Raw genomic sequence first — 26,756 nt, 5'->3', positions numbered from 1 at the left:
AGGATTTTTTTGGTCAGTACGTTGCTTAAGCAAATCAACACTACCTTAATTACCCTTGTTCCTAAAGTTGAATTACCTAAAGATGTGACCCAATTTCGTCCTATTGCGTGTTGTAATACCATTTACAAATGCATTAGTAAGATTTTGTGCAATAGACTGAATAGCATCCTTCCTGAGATTATTAGTCCCAAACAGAGTGCCTTCATTAAGGGGAGAGATATTGTAGAAAACATTCTTATTTGTCAGGACTTGGTCAAGCTCTATAATAGGAAAACTTGTTCCCCCAGAGTCATAATGAAGATTGATCTACAGAAGGCTTATGACTCTATTGAGTGGAGTTTTGTGGAAAGTATCTTTGTTGAATTAAATTTCCCTCAGACGTTTATTAGGATTGTGATGGAATGTGTCACCTCTCCTTACTATTCCTTATCTATTAATGGTGACTCTTTTGGATTTTTCAAAGGGAGAAGGGGGTTGCGACAAGGTGACCCCTTATCACCTTTGCTTTTTGTCATTTGTATGGAATATCTGAGTAGGATCCTGGCCAAGATAAAAGATTTTGCTCCTTTCAAGTTCCACCCTCTATGTGGCAGGATCCAACTGACCCACTTAGCTTTTGCTGATGACCTACTCTTATTCTGTAGGGGTGACAGGGATTCTATTATTAGTATGCTCAGGGCCTTTGAATCATTCTCAAGGGCTTCTGGTCTCAAGATGAATAAAGGAAAATCTAGTATCTATAGTAATGGAGTGTGTGTGGGGATTTTATCTGAGATTACGAAAGTTACTGGTATGAAAAATGGCTCCCTCCCTTTTAATTACCTTGGAATTCCCATTGCTTCCAGGAAACTGCCTGTTTTGGAGTGTTCCAAATTGGTTGACAAGGTCATTAGTAGAATGAAATCTCTTGGATGCAGGAAACTCAGTTATGCTGGGCGTTTGGTGTTGATCAATTCTGTCCTGACTAATTTGCACTCCTATTGGGCTAGAATTTTCATTCTCCCTAATACTGTCCTTAAACAAATTACCATTGCTTGCAGGAATTTTAGTCCTTAGTTTCCTGGGAGCAGATTTGTAAGGATAAGAATCATGGTGGCCTAGGGGTGAAGGACCTTATCAGATGGAATAAGGCTGCTTTGGGCAAGTACGTATGGTGGATAGCTCAAAAGAAGGATCATTTATGGGTTCGTTGGGTTCATTCTATCTTTATGAAGCAGACTGATTGGAGGATTTATGCTCCTAAACAGAATGGTAGTTGGGCATGGAGGAAGCTTTGTAAGATCAAGGACCTCCTTATTCCTGGGTATGTTGGGAACTGGTGGCTGCAGGATAATAATGATTATTCCATTTCCAGTGGTTATACTTGGCTGGGGCCAGTTCAGGAGAAGGTTATATGGGCAAGGTTTATTTGGGGTCAGGATAGTATCCCCAAGCATTGTTTTATAGGGTGGCTTGTGATGCAGGAAAGACTTTTAACTCGTGACAGACTGAAGAGAATGGGTATCACAGAGACTGAAACTTGCCTGTTGTGCGGGCTTGCACAAGAAACACATACGCACCTTTTCTTCAGTTGCGTATATAGTCATAGATGCTTGCAACTGTTGTCTAATAGTCTGGGCTGCCATCTACCCGGACATGATTTCATTGACTGGTGGACTTGCAGGTTTCATGGTTCCAGTGGACAAAAACAGAGTATTGCCTCCTCCTATTTGGCTTTGATGTATGCAATATGGTGGAATAGAAACCAAGCCAGGATTGAAGGCGTATCCAACGCGTCACGAATGTTTGTTCTTTGGACTTGCTACTGGGCAAAGGAATTAGTTCTGTTCTTTTGTGTTAATCTTTTTTTAAGTTGTTGTAGTACGCAATTGGTGTAAGTTGTGGCTTTGTTGGCCAGTTGGGCATTAAAACGTTGTATGTTTGGGTTTCTTATTAATATAAGCTTACCTTTTACCAAAAAAAAAGCCTATGAGAAGGCTTTGTTAGTAGGTTTTATCAACTTCTTCTACCTTACTAAACCTTACTACATACTCGTTTTCCTTTGTAATGTATACATTTGCATTAAAAAACTTTCTGAGTACATGTCTAGATCAAATTTAGACATAAGCTCTCTAGTCATAGAACAGCTCCCACTGTTTTCACAGTGTGCGGGACCCATCCCTCTCGCACATCTCATGATTGCAAGTGTACTCAATTTCCGTTGTAAGCATCTCTCATTGTTCTTTATTTCCTAGAACGATTCTAACAAATCCATTTCTTAAATAACATAGCCACAATGGTTCCTTAAACATCTTTAGGTGTTTTGAATACGGTTTTTGTCCGAAACCTTATACAATCTCAACAGTCATTAGTGTAAGCCCTTACACAAATTTGTGAATTGCAAAAACACTTAACTTTGCATCTTTAATGCTTCTTCAAGCACTTAAGAATAATCAATATGGCTATTTGGTAACTATTACTTAAATTTGATTCGAAGCAATTCATCATACTCAAAGTATATGAAGTGTTATACATCATTATTTATTTAATTGATCCGGCAACGAAAGCAAATGGAATCAATCAAATATGTTCAAGTCGATTGAATTAGTCATGAATCTTATCAACATAAAACTTCTTATTTGACGCTAATATCACGTGGATTTATCTCCATAAAACTGGATATTAAAGATGTATTATATTACTCCAAAAGTCTTAAATCATTCTCAATGATCAATATGTCATCCACATATAAGACTAATTAAAATTTCTGTAACTCCCACTAAACTTCAAGTATAAACACAACTTCTCGACTTATCGAGAAAAGTTTTATAACATGATCAAAACATTGATTCCAACTCATTGATGTCCTACTTAAGACCCTCTCTTAAGTTTCACATTATCTTAGGATTGCAAGAATCTACAAAACTCAAGACATGTATTGAATACATTCCTTCTAGTTGAAGAAGTGGGTTTTAGATTCACTCACTATATATCTCATAATAAAACACAATCCCTAAGAAGATCCAAATAGACTTAAAACATTTCAATTAGTGCAAAACCCTTTGCCACCAATCAAGCTTTGATATGTAACAATTCACTTGGAATTTATTTCGGATTTTCATGGCTCTAAGCCCTGCATTGAGTTCTAACTTAAACACTCTCATGTAAGTCATTTGTAAGTTGTAAGCTCTTTACTTTCTTAAAAGTAAAATGAATTCATTATCTTCAACAAATGATGAGTTCAACCTCCTAGGTTTCAAAAAAACAACATCATGTTGCCAAGAAAAAACCAGTTTCTTGCGACATACAATTTTTGACACAATTCTTTTGTGGCTCTTGAATAATTTCTCCCACTCTGTCTTCTAGAAATAAACTTGTATTCTAGAAAGACAGCTTCATGAGCCACAAACCCGTTGTACTCGTGATTATTGTAAGGAAAAATGAGCATTTGTTTGTTCTGAAAACTTACAAGCATGGTACCCTACCATTTCATATCTCATATGAATCGTTTTATATTTAGCGGAAAAATTATTTAGACAATATGATAAAATCCCCAAAAGGATAAAGTAACTCAAAGTAACTTTATTAAAGTCCAAACCATATCGAACAGCGTTTGATTTCTTTATCCAACCACACATTATCCCATAATGCGTGCTAAGAGAGATTAATTTGTGATACTATATCACATTTCCTTTGGCTTATATCAAAGTCTTCACTTTGATAATCCCATCACGACTAAATCGTGATTCTATGAACTCTTTGAACTTCTTTAATGATTTCTCTTTTTACCTTATTAAGTGAACACATTAGTGTCAACTTAAATCGTTGGTAAAAGAAAATTATCAACCTATTCTGGATCAATGATTTACAACCTCGATCTCCTTTCCAACCAAAAGCACGAGACATCTTGCTTTGAATACAAGATACGCATATACCATAAGATTATCAATCTAATGGTTCCAAGAGTACTTGATAACTCTTTGCGTTCATCATTCCAGAATTTAAGGTTTAATCTTGGGTTACCAATTTGAGTCTTGCATCATCTACATGATATATCATTCTAATTTGGTTTAGAATATAATCACCTTGATAATGGGCTAGCCATACATCAAATCATGGTGTATAGGGTCACAAAAGTGAAACCTCTTTTGTATCTTAACAAGTTTATATTCTTATTTAGAGTTTATGCACTTAATAGTCACAATTAAGTACAACTTTAAACCCAAAAACTAGATTGAGTACACAATGACTCTATCTCTCAACATCATTGTTGCTAGTCGTCATATTCTAATCATCCTATATATCAAATACAATGATGAAAACCACCACCGGTTTCTAATATTGACGAAATAGTATTAGCAAAATTTATGTCAATCGAATAAACATTTAAAGAAGAAGGTCCCATTAGATGTCCCACAACTAACTTGTTGATTCTTCAATAATTTGGGGTAGTTTCCTTTCTAGCGTCCAACAATTAAGACAAAGGAAACTTTATCGGTCGGGATTGATAGGTTTAGTATCGTTATTCTCAATAACATTACTTTTACCATTACCTTGTATCAATTCCATTCTAATTTTACTTCTTTAAACCTCATCCTTTTCTTAACGGTTTAAGAGAATGCTCCCACTCATTTCAATGAGTCTTTGCTAAGAGAAGCAAAATTGAAATTCATGAAGACTACTCTTCATTCGTTTGTTTAGTCTTAAAACTTTCATTGAAGTGGTTGCGGTATTTTGGTCAATTACGATTTCTAACAAATCTAGTTACCAAATGATTTAACGTTTCAAAGTACTTAATTCGATTAAGCACATGAAAAATAATCCATTGTAAGTAGATATGTTAGTCAAGAATCAAAAACCCTTTTGCTCACGAATAACGTTTATCTATACTCTTCACAAGAGATCCTTGTAATGGATAACACGAGGTTTTAGAAGAAAATTCATATTTGTTTTTAGTTACGATGTTTTAATGGAGATTTGAATTAAAATCGAAATGATATCGTATATAATTTGAGGTATAGAATTAGAACAATATGATTAACGGAATAATGAAAACAAAAACATTTATCGTTATAATAACACTTGTAAATAATTTAACAAGTAAAACATTTACATAGTGACCTCTACCCAACTATGATAAATGATTCCAAGATCCAAATTCATATTAACTTGGGCACGCTTTGGCGATACAACCCTCATCAATATAACTCGGTGGATTAACTCTTTAATCGATTCTACTTTTAGAACTCTTGGTCGATAAAATTACATTAATATTTATCTTTAGCCCAAAACACATCCGGCTATGGTCGAGAATACTTTTGTTGAGTTCAACCCAAATTTCGAATAAATGTGTCCATGATCCAAATCCACATTAACTTGGGCACGCTTTGGCGATACAATCCTCATCAACATGAATTCGGTGGATAGACATTTATCACCCACTTCCCCTACGTAACAAGGTTTGTACCCCGGTTTGGCCGATCGCACTCCCTCACGAAATAGGTTTTCATGGTTTCTAATTTTTGGTAAGGCTAAGTCTCAATTGTTTATTTAGCGAGAGGTCATGTCAATTTATTATCTATCACATTTTAAGTGAACTAAAGAGGTCAACTACGATAATTGTAATTGAGTCGATAAACTCGATTTAAAATGCATGTTTAGTTATGGCGATTTAGGGATGCAAGCAACATATAAATAAAATGCAAAGCATAAAAATAAAATTCTAGTATGGCCTTCCTAAAATAGTAAATCTAATAAACTATTACAAATGCGGAAACCAACTCCTTTGGTCCCTTGAACTTCATATGGCACGCACTTCAAGGCAACACCTTCTTTGATGGACCGCCTTCTCGAATGGCACTGTCTTCAAGGCACTCCGGAATAAAAAAATTACAAAATTAATTACATAATTTCCTATTATACATTTGTAATAAAAATAAATCTATTAAATTACAAAACGGTGATACGAGATCACAATAATTACAACCGAATCGATATTCCCATACATTTCGGGTAATACCAATTTAAAACTAAGGCCATACTATGTAAAATTACATAATTCAAAAAATTACATAAAATTTAAATATGACAATCATAAATAAAATGCAGCATTATAATATGTATGAACATGCTTAATTTTATGCTAAATCGCCTTTTAAGAGCCAATATCGTATATTTTATCGGTTTTTATGGATTTGCGTGATTTAACTTATTAAAATCACAAAATATCTTATAAATTCATATTTATGTACAAGTTAATTACCCTAACCATCTTAGCACTCAAAACATAGTCTTCACTAATATTTTGACAATAACTCAACTTGATTTCTTAATATTGTTCATTATGGACCAAAAATACAAAATTATGTTATAAACTTCAAATTAAATTATAAAAATTTCAAATAATTTCAAAATTTGAAATTTAAAGTCATGAACATTCTGTAAAAATACCATGACACTCATAGTATTCAAAACTTAGGTTAAAAATTTTGAAAATTTATCGAGAAAAACAATGTTGCGGTTTATCGGTTTTAATAAATATGACCATTAAAATATGAGAAAATTTATTTTCATCAAATTTTCACTTTTAGATCTGAAATATATGATAAAATTCAACATGTGACATTTTTCTTTAGTCATGAAGTATGTTTTAGCATTATAACTAATTATAGTCACTATTTATGTGATTTTTCATCAAAAATTCATATATCATGCAAAAAGACTTCAATATAACCAAATATTTTACACACATCTTGTAAAATTGCATGTGACAACATACTAAATTTCCATGACCATATTCGAAATATAACTCATATTAACCTATTTACCCATTTAAATACGATTTTAACTTATAAAATTCATATTTCGAGCAAGACAATTTATTTTAACATGACAATTTACAGTCCATTATTATGTATTACATGTGAAAACATATCCAAAAACCACAGGAAAATTCGAAGTTTAGCTATTTTTCGTCCAAAAATGACATTTTTCTCATAAAAATAACATTTTAATGCCAATAATATATAAAATGAACAATAAAATCAATAAATAAACCAAAATATCCCAAATACATTTTAGGACCATAAACTTTAACATGCAAGGTGATTTCGTGATATATCATAATAAACACAAAATTACAAGATTTATTTGTTAATAAGATTAACTCGGAAAAACAATAAACCGATTTGCATGCAAACAACCTAAGGCTCTGATACCAATTGGTAGGATTCATTAATCTCATTAGTATACATATTCATAGTATGAAAGTTTAATTTAGTCATAAAATTAAAACAAGATCTTATGCATGCAAACATAAAACAAAGTCGAGAAGAAATAGTCACTTCTTACATTGGTGTTTCGGATTTATTGGGCACCAACAAGATCTCCTACTTGTTAGTTCTTGAGCTTTCCAACAATGGATGAACAAAGGTTCAAATTAGAACCTCTCCCAAAAGCTTATACCCAATGAACACCCTTAATGACTAATATTATTATGAGCTAGTAATAATATTTAATCTTACTTAAAATTTGGACACAAAAATGGTGTTTTTGTTCTCTTGTATTTTGGTCAAGAGAAGATTTTTGTGAGATTTTGCTCTCTTATTCTTTCACAAAGTGTATAGTAATTTTTGCACACTCAAAAATATCACCCATCTTCAGTTGTAGAATGAAAGAATAATGATAGAAGAGAAAACTCCTTCTATTTCTTATGGTTGGCCGAAAAATAGCCTTGGGTAACATGCCCAATGCTTTTTATTTTTGCTCTTCACAAGAGACTAGCATGCAACCCTAGTTTTAGGTTTGTTCTTCTCAAGATGTTTAGCCTTGCATGCCTACACCCTAGGGTTATGATTGTGTTTGAAGAATAAAATAATTCAAACAAAACAACCCTAAAACCCCTCCAATTTCGGTCACCCATATAACATGGTGGTCCATTTTATTTTTGTCATTTGTCAATTGTGACATATGTGACATGTTACTTGACATGTTACATTATAATGTATTTTTAACATATTAAAAATCATCATATAATTAAATGTGTCACATACAAAAATAATTAGTAATTCATAATTACTTGTACCAAAATGGGTCATATAATTATAAACTACAACAACTTGTATTGATAATAAATTATTCATTCTATTTTTAATTGTTTCATAAACAATAAATTAATCTAAGTAATAAAACAAGTCGATTACTTAGACCGAATCTTATTTAATCAAATTACAATAAGACACGTAATTTTACTCACAAAATCACTCGTCAATTTTAAGGAATTTAATTAACCCGTATCAGCATACGATTAATTAAATAATCAATTAAGAGCATTACCCTATAGGTATGACCTTAGGGGATCAACTGGTCACCACCGTCGCACGACAGTAATGTCAAACTCTCGTCAACCAATCATTACCGATATGTGTGGACCAGTTGACTAAAAAGTATTACTTTCCCTCATGTATTCTTAAATATGAGATTTAAACATGTGATCATCATGATCGACAATTGTGATCGCATTATTGTCGGGGACACTTACTCCAAAAATAATTCCCTTCATCTTCTAGTGCATAGATCTCATCTTCGATTGTAGAAATGAGGTGTGAACAATCTAAGATAGATTCTTCACTTGTAATCATCAGAACTCCAAGAGGATTCTGAGTATTGTTAGGCTTACCTCCAGGAGGTATGGGTAGGCGACCGTCTTCGATCATATCTTGAAGGACATGTCCTAGTTTGTAACACTTCTCTTTATCATGTCCCTTACCTCTATGATATTTACAGTATGAATTTTCGTCCCAGAACTTGGACTTCTTTTCTGGATCAGGTGTAGGCCCTATGGGTTGGAGCTTACCCTGTTTCATCAACCTCTTCAAAGTATTGGAGTATGTATCACCAATGTTTGTGAACTTCCTTTGGGGGTTATCCTTCTTTGATGATTCGAGGAGATTATCCTCATCAGTCTTGCTAATAGAGCATAAGAACGACTCATCGAGCCTTGATATCCACGACCCACCGTTTTGGACAAGAGTCCTTTATGGATGTCATCTTCAATTCATGTCCCTAGCACAGTTGTGTCTTTGAAGGTCTTAATATTTTGGTATCTTAAGTGATTTACATAGATGGGTCTTAAGTTATCTACGAATTTTTCTACAAGGGTAGCTTCATCCGGACGCTCGACAAGTTATGTACTAGTCTTCCTCCACATACTTAGGATGCCGGTGAAACCTTCTTTCTCATTTTGGGTAAGAACCTCTAAAGTGCGCATATTGACTTAGATTTCAGCATTATCCGCGTATTGTTCAGCGAACTCGATTGTGGCATCATCCCAGGTGGCAATCTTCTGTGCTCTAGAGAATAGAACCATTACTTAGGAATGGTGTCAAGAGATGAAAGAAAGATCCTTAAGAACATCTCGGGTTTGATGCCTTTGATAGACATGTAGTCTTTGAAAGAACGAATGTGGTTCAAAGGGTTTTCATGTCCCTTGAACTTTGGGATGTCACTCATGTTGAAGTTGGTTGGTAATTTGGCACTCACGGCCTCATACTTGCGATTGTTTTCCCTATATATATCATCCCCTTTGAGGTACATTAGTTGCTCCTCCAAGTATTGGAGTCGCTTTTCGGCTTCAGTAAGACCTACTGGAGGGTTGATTTCTGCTTATGCAATACAAGGTGGTAGGTTATCATTCACACATTCACTAGGAACTTCATCTTCTGCAGGAGGTAGTCTAGTTTCTACCGCAACAATCCGACTTTCAATAGCATTAAGGCGTTCATAAGCTTGTTCTTTATTCGTTTGGAGACGAGCGAGCGCGGCTAGGATTAGATCATTACCATTTTAGGGTTGTCCATTGTCACTTACGCGCCTAGTTCCAGACATCTTGGAAACAGGATAAACGATCGACAACGAATCAAAACACAATCGACCACTCTAGCACACTCACTCAAAGAAAAGACTCGACTTGTGAAGTGGGAGTGTGCCACTTGTGTCAAGTGAGGTTTGAAAATGGCAAAGATTTGAAATGTTTGTCCTAATCAACTATAGTGTAGTTGTAGGAGTGTTGACTCGAAGTGAAGTTTTGAAATGGGTTTTGAGGCCCGAATTTTAACTCGATATTTGGACAGGGTTTCGACTCATTTTGCGCTAATTTGGGCCATTTCTCGAAATTTTGAAAGTGGTTTTTTTTTTATTTTACAAAATTCGTCATGGTTTTGTTTAGAAAATGGTGATCACATATGATACAAGCATTAAAACAGGCATTATAACGGTATGCTGAGAGCATTTAAAGGGTTTTGGCTTGAAAGGGTGGGTTGCCATACCGAGCAATCAAACCCGAGTCTGTGGGAAGGTCCGCGCCAAACAAGAGTAAGGCCGGTTCCTAGTCCATTCCCTCGAGTAATGAAAGCCCTTGATACAAACATGAGTAAGCATCATGGTATGGTTGACGTCAATCGCTATCCAATCTTAGGCCCATATAAGAATTTGGACCGTCCAGACGGGACGATTGGTCGAATGGGTAGGGTTGGGCCCAGGAAGGCCGAATAAAACGATCTAAGAAGATCGAGTAATGAAAACCGACAACTGTCTCGTATAAACTATTCCCTAACCTTGTTCAAGTTTCAACCTTACCAACACGTAAGTGTATTACACGCCAGCAGAGTCGCCAAACTGTGGACACGGGGGCCTACGGGGGCGCTGGTCGGACTCACTTGGAGATTTAGTTTTCGGTTACTTGTCGTTAAGAGCACCTAGACCAAAACAATATTTATAACTTCACAAACAACTCTACTATTAGTAAAGAGGCAAGTAAAGATCAGATCCCAAGGGACGGGTATTGATGTAGGATTTTCGATTGCAAGTAGCGGTGTTTAGGGGTGTCACGATTTGGGGTTGAGATGATAAGATCACTAAACTAAATAGCAATAAAAGTAAGCAAGCAAGATGATTAAAATGAGATGTAAATAATTGATTAAAAGCACTAGGGTGTCATGGGGTCATAGGGGATTCATGGGAATCGATCATACAAACATATTCTCAAATTATAAGCAAGCAATTATTGTTGTGATGGATCAAGTTGGTTTATATCTTACAATCCTAGGAAGGTTTGGGTCCCGGAGCCGAATCGATTAGATTGTACAACACCTACAAGTCGACTTAATCCTCCCTACTCAACTATATGCATGATCTAATGAGACTCGAGTTGGTTTATGTCTTACAAGTCTCATTGAAAAGGTAGGTGATGGGTAAAAAATGCAAGGATTCATAGGCTCACATTTCATCAAACATAACATGTGCATAAGTTTAAATCACAACAAACCAGCAAATAAACTATGAAAATATATTAAATTAAGCATGAATCATCCCCCATGTTGGTTTCCCCTAATTACCCATTAACCCTAGTTAAGGAAACTACTCACTCATTATCAAGTTTAACATGTTAACAAGTTTGTCAATCACATTAACAAAGCAAAACATGATGAATAAATGAAGATGATTAACAATAATTAAAAAGAGATTAAGAGAATTATACCTACTAATGATTCCAAATAAAGCAAAGAATAATTGAAGTACTTGATGATTGATTGGAAGGTTGTTAATCTCCCAATAATAACCCAAATAATCTTCAATTACCCAAAATAAAAGATGAACAAAAGAGAAATTAAGGAAATGAGATTTGTATTAATACTTGATTAGAAGTTGATTACAAGATTAAGAAGAGATTAGAATGATATAAACTACAATAAAGATTGATAAGAAGAGCATGATTCATCTAATTAGACTAATGGGGTATTTATAGTGGGGATTAGGTACACAAATTAGGGTTTACTAAGGGCTTAAATGACGATTAAGTCCTTGAGGAATCGATCGTCTCAGAAAAGATGCGAGTCTCCTTTTTGCCGGTCTTTCATAAATATGCGCATCTTACATAGAGGGAATAAAAGGTCGTGTAGGCGTGTAAGGGAATCCGAGCATCCAAGGTGTCGGGACGGGCGGAATCTGTGGTGGTTGGACGGGCGGATTGGTACACTGGACGAGCGGATTGTGGCATGGTTGGACGAGCGTCTTGATGGCAAAGACGCTCGGATTCCTCACGGCTTGGACGGGCGTCTTGCCTAGTTGGACGGGCGGATTGTGTTCCAGCCTTCTTTTCTTCTTTTCTTCTTCCAATAATCCTCCTGGATTTAGTCTGGGATGCAAGGATTTCTTCATCATTGCCCATCTACTATAATATGTACAAAGGCCTTCTAGTCTTGTCTTCTCTTTGATGCTTGGTCATTAGATTCGATCAATTTAGCTCTATTTTGCCATTAAAATGCAAGGTTTGCACTCCTCTCCTACCAAGGGAACAAAACCTCAAAGATAATGCAAAACAAAGGACTAAAGATAGTAAATGACCCAAATATGCGCTAAAAAGCATAGGAACGAGGCTAATTCGGGGACTAAATATTCTCAAATAATGGTCACATCAAATATCCCCAAATCGAACCTTTGCTCGTCCCGAGTAAAGAGGTGACAAAACTAGGACTGTTATTTAAACTAACCTAATAGCATAGCCGATATGAGACAATTAGCGGGTCTCACTCCGCCCCTTCAACTCACAACAAGACAACCATGAGGTAGAATGCCTTCTTCCAAGGCAAGGTGGGTCTTGCCAAAATGGCGACACATCCAAACATTAAAGCACACAAAATCAAGTAATGGATACATCTACAAAAGAATAGCCACTTTCCTCATCAAAGTGGCGGAAATTATCTAAAGGGGAAGCAATTCAAGGGTACACACTCCTTCGTAGATGCAGTTTCTTCAAACTACTAAGCCTAGAAGGATACCAATAAATCACCTCCAAGTCGTGTCAAGCTAGGGTACCTTTGTCCTCAATCGTTAAATGCTTTTGTCATGAATAGATTCCCTATGGTGTTAGAAACACTGGAGGATCGCGGAATTCCCCTTCTTGCCTAGACAAGAAGAAGGGTCGTCCCCTATCTACCATGCACAAAAATGGACACGATGGATAAAGGGATCGATAGTATTGGAGTTTCATTTGGGAGTTTGCTTTGTTGTTGTTTTTCCCCCCAATTTCTTGTGACATTTGACATTTGAGAACTCTTTCTTTTTCCATTTCTTTTGATTTTTGGCATTTCAATACTTGACAACTTTTCAACTTTTTGCATTTTCTTTTGAACATTTTCTAAGTCACCCCAATTAGTAACAAGGGTGCCTTATATTTGAAGCATAGCAGTTTTCATTTTTGGTACTCCTCTTTTCTTTTGATGTAATTTGCAAACTTTTTCTTTTCTTTTCATTTCTTGAACTCAAATTTTTGAACAATTTCTCTTTGTGCCCATTCCCTTTGATGACAAAATGAATGGTAGAACATGTATGAATTATGGTTGCATGGTTTCAAGGGTCACCTTGGAATAAACGGTAGCAAAGGAGTTATCACACCATAAGATACTCTTGACCAGGCCTTAATCCATGGGTCAAAGGATACTAGCATGACACATCCTAGGGTGTTTTACAATTATTCTAACAAGCAAAGTCTTAAGAAGAAAAAGCATCTACTAGGGCCTATATATACTTGTCAAGCTTCCCAAGTAGACGGTTTCACAAAATTTTTCTAACATGCAACTATATGCCATGATGCAACTAACATTTATACATCCTAATGCAAATGATTCTACCAACTAGTATGCCAAATAATCTAAATGCAATCCTAAATCCACATTGTTTATACCGCATCAATCAAAATAAAGCCACATAGTCATTAACATAAAGAGGAAAAAGGAGATTGGAAAGATCATACCATGCGGTCTTCAGTATCCTCATGTCTCGGATGTGGCGTAGTCGATCAATGTGAACAAGGATGAACAAACACAATATATACCAAACAATATATACAAGACTACACTGCAAAGAAAATGAACATGTTTTTGATTTTTTTTCAATTTATCAATTTTTTTGGTTTTTTCGAAGAAATCGATTTTTTTTGGATTTTTGAATAAAAGTCAAGTTAGAATTTTCCATCCCCACACTAGTATGGGCATTGTCCTCAATGGAAAATACGATAGGAAATTATGCAAGCATGATGCATGATTTCTAAACTAAAAGCAAACTATGCTAAGCTACACTACATGATGCATGAGTTTTTGTTATGGCGGAGAGCGTAATTTAGATTACCTCTCGATGTGTAGGCATAGACTTCCCCAAACCAAAATAGACATTATTTCTAATGTCTTGAATTTCGGTGTAGTTCATGCACATGGAATGCAATGCATGAAACTACAAATTGTCATTTTGGATTTTACAAGTGGGAACAATAAAAAGAACACCTTAATGAAGCCAAGGATTTAGTCCTCCATGTTGCTAGGACTCATCAATCAAATGATCAAAATACAATAAAGAAAACAAAAGAAGTAGACAAACCATAAGAGGGGTGAAAGAATGTAGGAGCCTCAAAGGTTTGCTAATCCTCCATCATATCATCATTATCATCATCTTCCTCCATAGATGTGGAATCATCTCCACTCCCGCTTTCAATTCCTTGCTCTTCCTCACTTTCTTCTTCCTCCACTTCTTGACCTTCTTCTTCTTCAACATTCTCTTGAACCTCTTGTTCGTCACCTTCTTCATCAACACCCTCATCAACAACATTCTCCTCTCCACCCGGTCTTCCACCACTAGAGGTGCTAGGAAAGAAAACTTCCCTATCCGCCCAACTAGGCAAAGGACATGATGGATCAAGAAGTCCTTGCATAGCTAGATGTAGGAGAGGCAGATATTGGGCCTTGTAAGCATCCACTCTATCATTGTAAGCTTGCTTGTGCATTTCCCTCATGATTAGAGTCATGTAATCATTTCCTACCTCGACATCCTTGGGTTTGAACTCGTTATACTCAAATGGGTAGGGTGGTGTGACAATGGAGGAGGAGGGCTCGTCAATCTCGCCTCTTTGTTGTTGAATAATGTACTCGGTCTCCTCGGAGAGTGGAAGAAAGTAGTTTGGTCGGTGAACACTCAATCGGCAAATCTTTGAAGGCAAAGTGAAGGATCTAGCTTCATTGGTTAACCACCCATATTTGGTGTCAAGAGGAGCATGCTTGACCCACTTAAACTTGTGAATCATGGTGTCCATATCAATGAGATGACCTCCTTTAACCGCCACATAAGTTTTGTCTTTGTTGAAATTTGGGTTAAAGTGCTTGGCCAAAAAGGTAACTAGTCCTCCATTCACAATAAAAGCGATGCCCTCTTTACCACAATCGACATTAAGCCATCGTTCAACCAAAAGTCTTAGAGCATTGTATGGCTTAGTATATTCCCTTCCTATGTTCAAGGCCGACTCAAGAAGAACAAAATCGAGCTTGGTAAGATGATTAGTGCCATTTCTTGCTATCAAAGTATTCCCAATGACTTTATGCCACACTCTAATGCCCGGATGGTTGACTAATAGAGCACGACAATCATGAAAGCGCACAAATTTCTTTCCGGAAATTGCCTCCCAAAGAGGAGCGGGGTCATACTTTTCGGGGATCTTTTCATAATGCAGGGTATCACTAAGGCCTAAAATCTTACTCAATTCACCAAAAGTGATGCGTCTATTGACATTTGTGAGACGAAACTCGATGTGGGTTCTAGGCTCCATCCTTGTGACTTTCAAGGAACTCAAAAATTCCAATGTGAGGGAGGGGTATGTCAATTCTTTCATGGAAAACAATTTACCCAATCCCATAGCCTCAAAGAAGGTTTTGGTTTGTTCAAGAACACCCAACTTTGTCAAAGCATCTTCACAAATTAAGTTTGTAGGCATAATGGTCTTCATAGCAAAGAGATCAAATTTATCCCTATGAGAGTCAGAAGTGAAAATTACCTCCGGATAATTAGATAAATGCTCAGTGACTGGAGTTGTCGATGTTGTAGCTTCCATAGGGGGACCTTGTTGAACCTCCAACCTTGCCTCATGAACTACCAATGCCTTTGACAATTATTTTGCTTGAAGAGTTTGTTGCCTTTTTGAAAGTGTCTTCTTTGGGGGTGGCTTGTTACCTCCTTTAGTTCTTTCCATTGTTGATTACACCAAAGAGAGATTGAAATCTTCAATTTTTAGTTATGCCCAAATCGATTTAAGATGAAAGAATGTTGCTTTGTATCTTAAAAATCGACTCAAAGGTTGAAGATTTTGGTGTTTGAATCAATTGTTGTTGTAAAAGGAGTGATTAATTTTTGTTGTGGGGAAGTTTGGATTTGATTTTGTTGAATTTGGTTGAGGAAAATTGGTTTTGTTGATGTAGAGGATGAGGGTTTTTTGGGGTTTTTGGGTTTTGGGTAGTGTTTGAATGTAGAAGAAATGAAAATGAATGAGGGAATAAGGGTTCAAAAGACCCGTTAATTTTGAAATAGCAGCAGGGGACGAGCGGATTCAGGACTACGACGCTCGAATTCTGCACATTTTGCTTCAGGAAATGATGCTACAGGACGAGCGTCTTTCAGGGAAGACGAGCGGATTCCTCAATGTGAGACGAGCGGATACTTTAGAAGACGCTGGGATTCTGTTACAGGGTGATTCCTTAAATTTCAACACCAGAAAGACGAGCGTCTTCTTCTGCAAGACGAGCGTCCAGAATCAGACGAGCGGATTCTTCACTGGGACGCTCGGATTCTGTGACAGACCATTTTTTAAATTCCACAGCTCAGCCAGACGGGCGTCTCGTGATATAGGACGCTCGGATTCTTCTAGACGAGCGGATTCTCATTTGAGACGCTCGGATTCCTCCTTGTCTACACGGATTCAGGTCCATCCGTGGGTACTGCTTAACCCGTATCATTTTCATTCTTCAATGCTCGTGTTCTTCATTGTAGGGGCACTACGAAGGCATGAATAGCCTAGGCAATTACTATCCTCACACTAAGTCAAAGCACTACACATAAAATCATAAGTCCCTCCCTCACTTCTCTCAAAAATGATAAATATCTTGATCAAGGCAGAAAAATATAAATCCAAAATTGACAAAAATGCAATGTAAAAATTAAAATGCAAGTTAGGGAATTAGAATATTTACAAATGGTGGTTTGGAGAGGACTCCACCAAACTCTCATCCAATGTGAGATGTCAAGGGGGCATGTCCAAGGTGTTGTTCATGTTACTCAACACCTTGAAGAAGTAGTCGAAAGCTTATTCATTATCATGATAAAGATCCTCAATAGATCTTTGCACTTGTTGTTCTCCATGATGTTCTTGGTTCATAGCATTAACAATGTAGGGATTGAATATCCCTTCGAACACATCATCCCAAAGACCGCAAACTTCGTCTACCTGATCATTAAAAATATCTTGAGTTGATAGAGACAACTCTCCTTCTTTCGTGTTTTGGCCAATGAGGCCATCATTTTCCCTTGTCATAGGTGAGCTTTTCAAGCTCTCTTTGTTGCTATTCTCTAGCTCTTTTGATGGAGCATCATTAACTTTCTTTTTCCATTGGAATTCCGACCTCTTCCTATCATCCTTCCGGCTATAGTGATCAACCATAAAGCATGGTTCATGCAAACGGGGAGTTCTCATGGTCTTGTCAAGATTGAAAGTTATGCTCTCGTCTCCCACTTCTAGAGTAAGCGCTCCGTGCTTCACATATATCGCTGCACCCGCGGTGTGCAAGAAAGGTCTAACAAGGATGATTGGAATATTGGAGTCTTCTTCCATGTCAACGATGACAAAGTCCACAGGCATGAAAAATTTCCCAACTCTCACGGGAACATCTTCCCATATCCCTAACGGTGTCTTCGTCGATCTGTCGGCCATTTGGAGTGTGATGTTGGTACATTTAAGCTCTCCCATCCCTAGCCTTTTACTAACCGAATACGGCATAACACTCACGCTTGCTCCTAGATCACACAAAGCCTTGTTGATCGTGGTGTCGCCAATGGTACACGGTATTGAGAAGCTTCCCGGGTCTTTAAGTTTCGAAGGTGAACTCCCTTGAAGTATTTCACTACTCACCTTAGTGAAGGCGATAGTTTCAAGCTTCCGGATTCACTTCTTTTTCGTAAGGATGTCCTTCATGTACTTTGCATAGGCCGGCACGTGATTGATTAATTCCGTGAAAGGAATCGAGACTTCCAAATTCTTCACAATTTTCATAAATTTTTCAAGTTGGTCATCAAACTTAGGCTTAGCTTGACGACTTGGGAATGGAAGTCTAATCACAATGGGCTCCTTTTCCTTGGCCTTTTCTTGAATTTTCTTTGAAACTTCTTCTTTTGTTGGTTCTCCTTCCTTGAAGTTTTGCACAACTTCTTCTTTGTCACTAGCTTCCCCAACTTCATCCTCAAATTGCTTCTTTGGTCCTTCATATCTCGTACCACTCCTCAAGTGAATGGCACTAACCGTTTCATGTCTTGGGGGATTGCTTTGAGGTGGTAATTGCCCCTTTTGTCTTTGAGAGTTTGAAGATGCTAGTTGGGTCAATTGAGTTTCCAACATTTTTGTGTGGGCTAGGATGTTGTTGATGGTGATGTCCTTTGCTTGGCTATCCTTTTGCATTTGAGTGAAATACTCATATTGATTCTTTTGCATTTGGAGGACCGCTTTTTGAACATCAAAACCTTGGTCATTTTGTTGATTGTATGGAGTTTGATTTTGGTGAACTTGGTTTTGGTTGAAAAAGGGTCTTTGGTTTTGGTTTCTCATGGGATGTAGGGTGTATGTTGGTTGGGAGTTTTGAACATTTTGGCTTTTGTATGAGAGATTTGGGTGGAATTTGGTGTTTTCATTGTAATAATTGGAATAAGGGGTGCCACTCTTGTATGCTTGAAAAGCATTCACTTGTTCATTTGTTCCCCTACATTCACTTTGGTCGTGTCCCAAAGTTCCACAATTCTCACATATCCCACTTGGGATTGATGAAGATGCTACCATGGCATTAACATGATGCTTTGGTGATTTTGAGGCTTCTTCAAGTTTAGCCATAGCCTTCTCAAACTTCAAGTTAATGGTATCAATATGAGCACTACGTTGAACACCCATTTGAGTAATAGAGTCCACTTCATGCTTTCCTCCTCTAGTAGCCTTGCGAGGTCTACTATATTGTGAATTATGGACCGCCATTTCCTCAATCTTGTTCCATGTTTGATTATCGTCAAATTTGGTGAACATACCATTTGATCCCATGTTGAGAATGTTTCTTGAGTCTTCATAAAGACCATTCCAAAATTGTTGTACCAAGAACCACTCGCTAAATCCATGATGAGGACATGAGCGATAAATTCCTTTGAATCGCTCTCAAGCTTCATACACAGATTCTTCATCCCTTTGCTTAAAACCCGTAATTTGAGCTCCTAGCATGTTAGTCTTTTCCGGAGGGTATAATTTTTTTTAGAAAGCTAGAGCCAACTTCTTCCAAGAGTCAATTCCAAGAGTAGCCTTATCAAGGCCTTTCAACCATTGTTTTGCGGTGCCGATTAGAGAAAAAGAAAATAAGACCCATCGAATTTGGTCTTGAGTCACACCGGTTTGTGAAATCGCATCACAATAGTTACAAAAAGTTTCCATGTGTGAATGAGGGTCTTCACTAGGCATCCCCCCAAATTGGCTTCTTTCGACTAATTGGATAAATGCGGATTTTGCAATGAAATTTCTGGTTAAGTGTTGTGGTGTGGGAGTACCATTGGGTAGGTTCTCCTCGGTTGGTACGGAATGTGATGAAAATTTAGGCATTGTGGGTTGATTTTGTGTTGGATTTTGTGTTGGGTTCTCCTCACCTTCTCTTGCAAAAGGGTTGATGAACTCAATAGTATTTGGTTGAATATCTACAACCTCACCAATACCTCTCAAAGTACCTCTAGCAAGTCTCCTATTGTTTGTCAAAGTCCTTTCAATTTCGTGATCAATGGGTAACAAGTTACCTTGTGATCTTCTAGACATGCAAAATATCTAAAAACTCGAAAATAATTCGGACAAACCTTAAGGAGTTTTACTTCCCCAAGGCAAAGAAAGACACAACTAATAACAATCTAAGAAAATCAAATAAAGTTAACACCGTCCCCGGCAACGGCGCCATTTTTGGTCGGACTCACTTGGAGATTTAGTTTTCGGTTACTTGTCGTTAAGAGCACCTAGACCAAAACAATATTTATAACTTCACAAACAACTCTACTATTAGTAAAGAGGCAAGTAAAGGTCGGATCCCAAGGGACGGGTATTGATGTAGGATTTTCGATTGCAAGTAGCGGTGTCTAGGGGTGTCACGATTTGGGGTTGAGATGAGAAGATCACTAAACTAAATAGCAATAAAAGTAAGCAAGCAAGATGATTAAAATGAGATGTAAACAATTGATTAAAAGCACTAGGGTGTCATGGGGTCATAGGGGATTTATGGGAATCGATCATACAAACATATTCTCAAATTATAAGCAAGCAATTATTGTTGTGATGGATCGAGTTGGTTTATATCTTACAATCCTAGGAAGGTTTGGGTCCCGGAGCTGAATCGATTAGATTGTACAACACCTACAAGTCGACTTAATCCTCCCTACTCAACTATATGCATGGTCTAATGAGACTCGAGTTGGTTTATGTCTTACAAGTCTCATTGAAAAGGTAGGTGATGGGTAAAAAATGCAAGGATTCATAGGCTAGCATTTCATCAAACATAACATGTGCATAAGTTGAGATCACAACAAGCAAGCAAATAAACTATGAAAACATATTAAATTAAGCATGAATCATCCCCCATGTTGGTTTCCCCTAATTACCCATTAACCCTAGTTAAGGAAACTACTCACTCATTATCAAGTTTAACATGTTAACAAGGTTGTCAATCACATTAACAAAGCAAAACATGATGAATAAATGAATATAATTAACAATAATTAAAAAGAGATTAAGAGAATTATACCTACTAATGATTCCAAAATAAAGCAAAGAATAATAAAAGTATTTGATGATTGATTGGAAGGTTGTCAATCTCCCAATAATAACCCAAATAATCTTCAATTACCCAAAATAAAAGATGAACAAAAGAGAAATTAAGGAAATGAGATTTGTATTAATACTTGATTAGAAGTTGATTACAAGATTAAGAAGAGATTAGTATGATACAAACTACACTAGAGATTGATAAGAAGAACATGATTCATCTAGTTAGACTAATGGGGTATTTATAGTGGTGATTAGGTACACAAATTAGGGTTTACTAAGGGCTTAAATGACGATTAAGTCCTTGAGGAATCGCTCCTCTTAGAAAAGATGTGAATCTCCTTTTTGCCGGTCTTTCATAAATATGCGCATCTTTCATGGAGGGAAGAAAAGGTCGTGTGGGCATGTAAGGGAATCCGAGCGTCCAAGGTGTCGGGACAGGCGGAATCTGTGGTGGCTGGACGGGCGGATTGGTACGCTGGACGAGCGGATTGTGGCATGGTTGGACGGGCGTCTTGATGGCAAAGACGCTCGGATTCCTCACCTCTTGGACGGGCGTCTTGCCTAGTTGGACAGGCGGATTGTGTTCCAGCCTTCTTTTCTTCTTCCAATAATCCTCCGGGATTTAGTCGGGGATGCAAGGATTTCTTCATCATTGCCCATCTACTATAATATGTACAAAGGCCTTCTAGTCTTGTCTTCTCTTTGATGCTTGGTCAGTAGATTCGATCAATTTAGCTCTATTTTGCCATGAAAATGCAAGGTTTGCACTCCTCTCCTACCAAGGGAACAACACCTCAAAGAATATGCAAAACAAAGGACTAAAGATAGTAAATGACCCAAATATGCACTAAAAAGCATAGGAACGAGGCTAATCCGGGGACTAAATATGCTCAAACAATGGTCACATCAGGCGCTTGGGAGAACAAGCTTTCGCATTTGTGGAGTCGCCACCAATTTATTGTGGAAAATTGGAAACCGTTCGAATACTTCGCGTCATGTCTTGACACAAAGTAATGACATAGACACCAAGAACACGTTACCCTTAGCATTCTTTGTCTAGAATGACTCTTGTGGATGCCAATGAACACAGATGTTCATAGAGATCTGGAGTAAGGGGTGAGGGTACGTATTAGGAAGCTCTTTTGATCGAACACCTAATCCCGCCCGCCTCGATAGCGGCCTCTACTAATGGTTAGAGAAATCATCTATACTTGATATGTTGTCGATTATATGCATGTAATGCAACATCCAATAAATTAATCCTAGCATGTGACAATTAACTAAGTCGGTAAACATGTAATTTAGCATACATTTGGGTCGAAGTAAGGATTTAAGGTTGATTACATGTGAGAGCAAACAAACGATAAATAAGAGTACAATAAATAAACAATAATAAATAAAAATTACAATAATTACAACGGTTCAATGATTTACGTCTAAAATACGTTTAAAACAGATAATTTTAGAAAAGAAAAGGAAAACAATTAAGGTTAGAAAACGGGCAGATTATTGGTGATATTACGACTAATAGACGATTAATATATAAGCTAACAAACTAGTTCAAAGCAAGAACGGAAGTTCAGGGACAGAAATCACCCCGGAACAAGCGCAGCGGTGCTGCGTCCCTTGGAATAGGCGTAGTGGTCACTGCGTCTGTTCCTGAGGTGAGTTATGGCTGTGAAGCTGGAACGGCATATTTTTAATGTTCGTTGGTGAATTTAATGATCGATCATTAATTTTCGACCTAAGTAGAAGTGATTTAACGGATTAGTTACATGTGAATTGGTCATTAAAGCGATAAAGAACGAAGTTAAATTAATTAGAACGAATTAAAGTGAATTAGAGACTAATCACAAATTAGGTTTATTAATACAAATTAATTTGGTTTACTATGTTAAACTATTGATGAGGATGGTGATAAAAAAGTGAAAGATATACAAAAGGCGAATTCCAGAGACTTGTTATGAACAAATCGAATCTCTAAAACCTGGGTTTGATTTTAATGACGAAAACCCGCAAGTATTGATTACTTGGGATTTAAGTCGGATATTTAAAGGGTGATAAATTATTATGAATTATGAATTATAATTATGCGAGTGGAAATAAGATAAAACGAAATAAAAGAGACGAATCAACAAAGAACGAAGGAAGAAGAAGAAAGGCAGAAACTGCGGCAGCCTCAGGAAGAGGCGCAACAGATGATGTGACTCTTCGAAGGGGCGCAGCAGTTGCTGCGTTTCTTCTCAACGTCTGTCTTCTATTAATCCGTGAAAATAGGTTTGATAAAAGGTTTTATAAATTGGTTTTAAACATGCTTTCGACGTAAATCTTACAATAATTCATACAATAAAAAGTACAATAATAAAACATGGGATTTACACCCTCAGACTTACATGTTTGACGAAACGAGATTAACTAAGTTAAGGATTAGTGATTGCTCGACTCGAATGTATGATGAAAGTCCCCTCGTAAGAGGAATTAGATTAAATTGATTTGATTGATTGAGTGGAGTTGGTCAAATTGGTCGGTCATGCAAAACGAGACTGGTTCTCAGAAGGATCCGCGCTTACGTTGTCGAAAGTTCAAGCACGTAGACGTCAATAAGCAAAGAGCACGGTCTTAGAATGCAAAGGGAGAAGAGAAGGGTGGACACTCGCGTGAGAAATATGTGGAACGAAGGTCCCTATTTATACTAATCACACGGAGGAATTAGGGTTACGGTAAAACTTTGGAAATAAATCTCGAAAAGATCTTAAAATACGCAGAAAAGAGCTGGTGGAGAGCCGCAGCAACCACTGCGGCTCTTGGACGAGGCGCAGCAGGTGCTGCATACTTTCCCGAGAAGTTTCCTCCTGCGAAAGAAAGATTTTCCGCGTTTCTGTTATGGAATTGTGGTAGATCTCAACTTCCTTATTGTATAAAATATGATTTCGAGATATATTTTGCCAAAAGATGAAAAGATTAAAATTATGGAATAGAAATATCCGGAATATACCAGAATATTCCGACTCGGCATTTTAAACGGTTTATTAGAAAACGAAGACGGTTTTTGACACGTACTCCAAATAACTCTAATTACTGTCAAAACGACCATAATGGCACGTAGATGACGACCAAGTGGTAGACACAAGTATTTGAGCTATCACTTGACGATAAACTTACGAACTATCATAAATCGTTCCGTGTACCAAACATGCTGTCCAATCATCACCGGGTTGTTGGCGGGAGGTGTACCAAACATGATGCCCAATCGTTTTACCGAGAAAATTATAAATTTGTTTTAAATAAATTTTAAAACCAAAAATTTTCACATGCATGTCATTTTGGTTAAAGATCAGATTGTACAAAACCTTAAAATTTAATTTTTCTTAAAAATTTTAATTAAATGGAATTTTTCTATAATAATTGTGAGTTATTATGTCTTTTGTTATAATTTATGTTTTAATCCCATATAAATTCAAGAAAATTAGTGAGAATAATTATTTTGATATTAGACCAGATTATTAAGATTAGTAAATCTTAAAATTGTTTTAAGAAATGATTATGGATTTTTTATGGTAAAAATTTCGTCAAAGCAAGCTCAAATGATCGTTGTTGGTAAATTTGACGATTTGGCATGACATTTTACATAATTCATTTTTATTATTCTTTTGGATGAATAGTTTTTAGTATTTTAATTATGTAATTTTTCCTAATATGTCCATAGGTAGAAATTGGTATTTCCCGTAATGTAAGGGAATATCGACTTGTTTTGTAATTAATTATGATTTCGCATCGCCCAATTTGTAATTAATTAATACTTTTTAATTTTATTTTATTACATATTGTATAATAGGAAATTGTTATGTAATTTAATTATTAGTAGTTAAATGAAGCATCTAAAGATGGAGTTTCATGAAGACGGTGTTTTCGGAAAGGCGTTCCGAAATCCTAAAGAAGGAGGCAATTTTATGAAGACTCAAGGGGCCAAGGAGTTGGTTTCCGAAGTGTAATAGTTTAAGTTAATTAGATTAACTAGGTGAACATATTAGGACTTGTTTGTTTATATTTATGCATTCATGCCAAATCGTCACTACATGTTTTATTTTGTTGTTATCGATTTAATTGTCTAGCATTCAGCAATTTTGTTCACTTAAAAGTGATAGACAATTAAATTGATAAGATCTCTCACATTTATTTGAAAATTGAGATTAGCCTAACCAAATAATAGCACATATGAATCCCTTCATCATTAGAGGTAGGTTCGGATCAACGAGTTACACTCTTTTTTACGTTGGGTAAGTAGGGTAATAAAAGTTATTATGCGTGAAAATTGGTTGGACTCAACAGGATAATTATGGGTTGAATCGGTCCACCGTGCCCATAATTATTTCTGGGGCTAAAAGGTAGATTTTAAGAAAATCCGTTGACCAAGAGTTCTAGTTGTAGAATCAGTCAAAATTGTTGACTCACCAAATTTATATAAATATGGGTTGAATAGGTCCACCGTGCCCATGTTTATATATAATTGGATCTTGTAATCATTTATATAATTTAGTGGAAGATCATTATATAAATGAGAACTTGTTAAAATAAATTCACAAGTTAAAATGTTTAGACGATAAATGTTAATCTTTCCCTTTATTACCTTTGTAGTAATCACGATGACTTCTACTAGTCAAACCGTCACTATAGCTAGAGATTCATGGCTTCGTTCTTTTATGGACAAACATGTTTTAAAAGGTGACGGTAGTAATTTTAAAGATTGGGAGGAACAAATTCGATTAGATGCCGCAGGTGATGGCAAATTACGCTACTTTGTCGATCCCTCTTCCCCTTCGCCTGGTTCTAGGGCCACTGGCGATGTAAGGGAGGCTTATTCTGATCATCAAAATGAATCTGCTGCCATAAAAAATGTTTTGATTTTTTCAATGGATCCTGCTTTACAAAGGCAATATGTCAAGTTCCGCAATGCACATGAAGTATTCTCGAGGCTTTCTACTATGTTTTCTCAAGCCCCGAGGATAATTCAAGATATGAGAGACATGATTCGTTTCTTTGAGGCTAACCTCAAAGATGGTCAACCTGTGAGTTCACACATACTTAAAATGATTGAGTACGTGGAAATTCTAGAAGTGTTGGGATGTAATATTCCTGACGAGCTTGTGGTGGACCGAGTGCTCCACTCTCTCTCACATGAAAGGATTTACCCAATTTAGGGTAAATTATAATATGACAAATATGAGAAAAAGTTTACATGAGCTCCATTCTCTGCTTGTGCCAGCAGAGAAGGATATGGAATTGAGTGGGAGTACGATGAGGGATGTACTTGCGATAAACGTGAAGGGGAAGAAGCAGTTTAAGAAACACGCGGGTAAGAAGCCCGTACAGGTGGAGGGCAAGGGTAAAGCAATTGCGAGTTGCTCTACCAACCCTAAGCCTAAGAAGGGTAATCCTCTTAAAGATACTTGTAATTATTGTAATAAGAAGGGACATTGGAGGCGTACTTGCACAAATTACTTGGATGACATTAAAGCTGGCATTGTGAAGCCAACATGTAATTTCTCAACCGAATCTTTTATGATAGACATAAATTATGATTCAAATACGACTTGGGTATTAGATACTGGTTGTGGTTATCACTTGTGCAAACATTTGCAGGGCCTAAAAATCATAAGAAAGCTTAACAAGGGTGATGTTGATCTCCGAATGGGAAACGGATCTAAAGTAGCTGTCGTGTCAGTAGGAACCTATGTAATTAATTTTGCTTCGGGGTTGAAGTTGTTTCTTAATAATTGTTATTTTGTACCGATGTTGTCTAGGAATATAGTATCAGTATCTGTGTTAGACACAGAAGGTTTTTCTTTTGTTATAAAAGACA

At 36.7% G+C, this 26,756-nt stretch overlaps 1 non-coding gene across 1 annotated transcript; it reads left to right on the top strand.

Annotated features, from left to right (window-relative positions):
* Nucleotides 1–19,214: 19,214 nt before the first annotated feature.
* LOC141597732 (small nucleolar RNA R71) lies at nucleotides 19,215–19,321 on the top strand. The gene has a single exon (XR_012522952.1). It is a non-coding gene; the product is annotated as a small nucleolar RNA R71 (small nucleolar RNA).
* Nucleotides 19,322–26,756: the final 7,435 nt, after the last annotated feature.

Source organism: Silene latifolia, chromosome 8 (genome assembly GCF_048544455.1).
Source record: "Silene latifolia isolate original U9 population chromosome 8, ASM4854445v1, whole genome shotgun sequence".
NCBI classification, from domain to species: domain Eukaryota; kingdom Viridiplantae; phylum Streptophyta; class Magnoliopsida; order Caryophyllales; family Caryophyllaceae; genus Silene; species Silene latifolia.
This window is presented reverse-complemented; position numbering and strand designations above follow the sequence as displayed.